Below are 5,082 nucleotides of genomic sequence, written 5' to 3' on the forward strand. Positions count from 1 at the left end.
GCATCCTTAACCCAAAAATCTAAAATCCAAAATGCTCCAAAATCTGAAGTTTTTGAGCACTGACATTGCCGCAGTCTGGCTGGGCACAATTCAGGAGCCACTTGTCAAAATAAACTAACTTTATTTTTAGAACTACAAATGCCAAACAAAACAGCTCCTCAGGAAAAAACCCTCAGAGCCCAACTGCCACCACCAGCTTCCACAAGCCTCTCACCCACACCAACCTCTCCACCTCCCACAATCCTCCTGTTCTTGAGGCCGATTGGCTGGGTCGCGTGGGCGGAGCCAAAGAAGTCCCCCAATGAGCAGCTCCGTGGAGGAGCCAATCAGCTAGATGTTGCTGGGGCCGCTGTGAGCCAATCATCAGCTGGCAGTCTGAAGGGCAGGGAAACAGTCCAATGAACATCACTGCAGAGGAGCCAATCAGCTAGATGTTGCTGGGGCCCCTGTGAGCCAATCATCAGCCGGCAGCTGGAAGTTTGCTGGCAGCTGGAAGTTTGCTGGGGCCCCTTTGGCTATGGCTCTCAACAGACATGACATCATAAGTATAAAATTCTATATATGACCTCATGTGTCAAAATATATGTTCTCTAAAAATACTGTATAAAATCATCTTCAGGTTATGTATAAGTTACATATAAAACATGAATTTCATACTTCTACTCGGGTCCCATAACCAAGATATATTACGTGTAAATATTCCAAAATGTGAAAAACAAAACAAAACAAAAAAAAAACACTCAAATCTGAATCACTTCTCATCCCAAGCATTTTGAGTAAGGAATTCTTAAGAAGCATAAACTGCTGCAATGAACATCCTTGCCTCTGCGTCTTATGTTTGTGTGACTATTTTCTTAGGAAAATTCCCAGAAGTAGTATTTCAAGATCAAAAGTCATGATTTTTTTCCTCCTGAATACCTTTCATATTCTTCAGAATTTACTTAAGTTTCTTGTATGAAAATTGTGTCCTGCTGGACCAAGCTTGTAATACAGATGTTTCCTCTTACCTTGCAGGAGAGGTAAATCAGAAAACAAGGGCTCAAGCTACCATTTAGTGCTTTGTAACTTTTAAATGTCTTCTTATTTCATCCTCTGCATGTTTTGGCATGAATACTAAATCTTGACTAAAATATCACGTTCAGAATACATGTGAGAGAGCCGAGAATGGGAGAATAGCAGAGCTGCTGAGCGCCCCAGTGAATTCCTCTCCTCTCTCCTCACCTAGCTCTCACGGCCCACCTGCCCGCCACCTGCTTGCTGCCCAGAACATCTTCCATCATGGCCACCTCAGCAAGTTCCCACTTGAACAAAGGCATCAAGCAGGTGTATATGTCCCTGCCTCAAGGTGAGAAAGTCCAAGCTATGTATATCTGGATTGATGGTACTGGAGAAGGACTTCGATGCAAGACTCACACCCTGGACTCTGAGCCCAAGAGTGTAGAAGAGTTGCCTGAGTGGAATTTTGATGGCTCTAGTACTTTTCAGTCTGAAGGCTCCAATAGTGACATGTATCTTGTACCTGCTGCCATGTTTCGGGACCCCTTCCGCAAGGATCCCAACAAACTGGTGTTCTGTGAAGTTTTCAAGTACAACCGAAAACCTGCAGAGACCAATTTAAGGCACATCTGTAAACGGATAATGGAAATGGTGAGCAACCAGCATCCCTGGTTTGGAATGGAACAGGAATACACTCTCATGGGCACAGATGTCATCCCTTTGGTTGGCCTTCTAATGGCTTTCCTGGTCCCCAAGATCCATATTACTGTGGTGTGGGAGCAGACAAAGCCTATGGCAGGGACATTGTGGAAGCTCATTACCGGGCCTGCTTGTATGCTGGAGTCATGATTATGGGGACAAATGCTGAGGTCATGCCTGCCCAGTGGGAATTCCAAATAGGACCTTGTGAAGGAATCCACATGGGAGCTCATCTCAGGGTGGCCAGTTTCATCTTGCATCGCGTTTGTGAAGACTTTGGAGTGATAGCTACCTTTGATCCCAAGCCCATTCCTGGAAACTGGAATGGTGCCGGCTGCCACACCAACTCTAGTACCAAGGCCATGAGGGAGGAGAATGGTCTGAAGTACATTGAGGAGGCCATTGAGAAACTAAGCAAGCGGCACCAGTACCACATTTGTGCCTATGATCCCAAGGGGGGCCTGGACAATGCCCAGCGCCTAACTGGATTCCACGAAACCTCCAACATCAACGAGTTTTCTGCTGGCGTGGCCAACCTTAGTGCCAGCATCCGCATTCCCTGGACTGTCGGCCAGGAGAGGAGGGGTTACTTTGAAGACCGTCGCCCCTCTGCCAACTGTGACCCCTATTCAGTGACAGAAGCCCTCATCCGCACGTGTCTTCTCAATGAAACCAGAGATGAACCCTTCCAATACAAAAACTAAATGGACTAGACCTCAGCCTTCAAGCCCCTCCTAGTTCTGCCTCCCACTCCAACTCTTCACCCTCTGGGTTGTCCCGCTTGTCCCGATTGTAACTCAAAGGGTGGAATATCAAGGTTTTTTTTTTATTCCTCATGCCCAGTTAATCTTGCTTTCTTTGGCCAGGATAGAGGTGTTACGTTTTTAATCTCTTCACCCCCAGCCCCCTTTTCTTGTCAGTGAGGCTTTTTTTTTAATGCGCTAATGGGAAGGGGTGCCTGTCAGGCATGGCTGTGGGATGCAGCATGTTCTGGGGGAGCAGGGAGGTACATTTTCTTCAAGGTTGCTGAAAGAGGAGGCCTGGTGAGGTTAGGTTAGAATTCCCCCTCGTGTGGAAAGCTCTATTTCTTAAGCTATAACTATAGAGAAGGTGGGGTGGCCGTCAGTGAGGGAAATGCCCTGGTCTCCTACTGCAGCACTTCCCTTGCTTGGGGCTGCATTCCCTTCCGTGGACACAAAGCTGGGTAAACTGATAGAAATCCCTGTCTTAAAGAAAAAGATCTTAGTGCTTGGTCCTTCATTTATAACACAAAGCAGAATAGTATTTTTATATTTAAATATAAAAACAAAAAAATTATGGGTGTGTGGGTATGTGTTTTTCTAAGGGAGGAAACCATCCTGGTCACTGGGTGCTAAATTTGAAGCAAATACTTTGGTTTAGAAATAAAAGAGATCCTTTGGAGCAGGGGTGGGGAGTGTGGAACTGGGAAAGTTGGTTACTAGGGGCGCTTAGTCTTCATTACCACTTAAGGGTTGCCCTGCCCTGTTCACCCTTCTTAAGGAGGTGGACCCTAAATGGCTGCCAAGTGAATGACATTACTGGTGGTCACCTGAGCCCAGTGGCGAGGTTTAAGACCCGCATAATCGTCCATGGGTTTCTGAGATCGAGTTGGCTGGCCCACATGAGAGCGTTCCTACAGAAGGCATTGGGTTATTTTTTGGTGAAACTAGCATGTCACTAAAGCAGGCCTTTTGATACATTAAATTTTTTAAAAGCAAAACAGAAGTTTAGATTTTAATCAAATTTGTAGGATTTCTAAGTCTAATTTTTCAAAATTATCTGCTTCAACCATCTCTTTCCACTCTCCTCTTGGAGGAGTGGGGGACAGGGCTGGAGTGAAAATACTTGTAATGTTGTATCCTAGTGTCTTTCCTCCCAGTGCAGAATATTCCTTTCTTAAGATTCCTAAGGAGTTATTCCTTTTTTCTTTTATAATAAACAAGCCCCCTCTCCATTTGCATTTCCCCTACTGTTCCCTGGTTTTTGTGCTGGCCACAGCAGGCCAGCTGTGGTTTTCTCTTGCCATGACAACTTCTAATTGCCGTGTACAGTATGTTAGAATTAGATAACTTCTTGTTGCAAACAAACTGTAACTGCCCAGAGCAGCGCTTATAAATCAACCTAACATAAAAAAATAAATAAAAAAAAAGAACACATGAGAGACGATGGTCTTTTGGAAAGTGGTTTTTGCATCATGGTCCAGTAACTTAATGGATGATATCTGAGTCTTGAGGAAAACATTTTGTCAGTCCTCTTAATTTTGGCATCCAGATGTGGCATGTAGATGCTTCATTGTTCTCCTACCCATGGCTTAATTATCCTCATGGCAATGTTTGCTGACTGGTTGCCTATTCCATGGCTCCTTGGCTCTGAGTCTGTGAATCATTGTTGTGTTTCCTCCAGGGAAAAGGAGCCTAATTCCTTCCACTCACTATATCCCATCTTTGTTTTTTGCTCCTCCGAGGAAATGTCCCCCTCATCTCTGCCCTTTTCCTTAAAACGAATTTATTTTTTCCTTGAGATTTTCAGTATTTTTCTTAACCTAGCTTCTGAGTTCCTCTCTCTAGACTTATTTCCACATAACAGCCCTAATTGAAAGAGAAGCTCATTCATTCCTTTTCTTTGCATATGTTCTAGTACATGTTAGTCTGGGGAGGTGGTAAAATTGGGTATTCAAATTGATTAAAAGCGGTGTTATATTTTTAAAAAGATAGAAGAAAGAATTTTGAATGTTTGTGCTCTAAAGAAACAATAAATAGGGCTGGGGATGTGGCTCAAGTGGTAGTGCTTCGCCTGGCATGTGTGCGGCCTGGGTTCGATCCTCAGCACCATATACAAACAAAGATGTTGTGTCCACCAAAAACTAAAAAATAAATATTAAAAAAAGAAACAATAAATATTTAAAGAGGGAGATATATGTTATGGTTTGGGAATGAAGTATCCCCGGAAAGCTCATGTGAGAGATAATGCAGGAATGTTCAAAGTGAAATGAAATAATTCAGTTATGAAAACTGTGACCTAATCAGTGGAATAATCCATTTGATAGATTAATGATTTGAATGGATTAATGGGTAGTGACTATAGGCTATCTAGGACTGAAGGAAATAGGCCAGTGGGGGCATGTCCTTGGGAATTTTAGTATCCCTGGATTCTTGCCCTTAAATTCTTTCTGCTTCTTGGCTGTGGTGAAATGAGCAGCTTTCTTCCACCACACTCTTCTGCTATGATGTTCTGCCTCATGGTGAGCCCAAAGCAACGGAGTTGGCCAATTCAATTCATGGATTGAACCACAGAAACCATGAGTCAAAGTAAACTTTTCCTCCTATAAATTGTTTTTGTCAAAATATATTGGTTATAGGGATGCAA

The 5,082-nt window shown here is 43.6% G+C and overlaps 1 pseudogene; it reads left to right on the top strand.

Moving 5' to 3' along the window:
- Positions 1–1,223: 1,223 nt before the first annotated feature.
- Positions 1,224–3,676, top strand: LOC144376312 (glutamine synthetase pseudogene; annotated as a pseudogene).
- Positions 3,677–5,082: the final 1,406 nt, after the last annotated feature.

The sequence above is a fragment of the Ictidomys tridecemlineatus genome, chromosome 3, assembly GCF_052094955.1.
Source record: "Ictidomys tridecemlineatus isolate mIctTri1 chromosome 3, mIctTri1.hap1, whole genome shotgun sequence".
Taxonomy (NCBI): Eukaryota; Metazoa; Chordata; class Mammalia; order Rodentia; family Sciuridae; genus Ictidomys; species Ictidomys tridecemlineatus.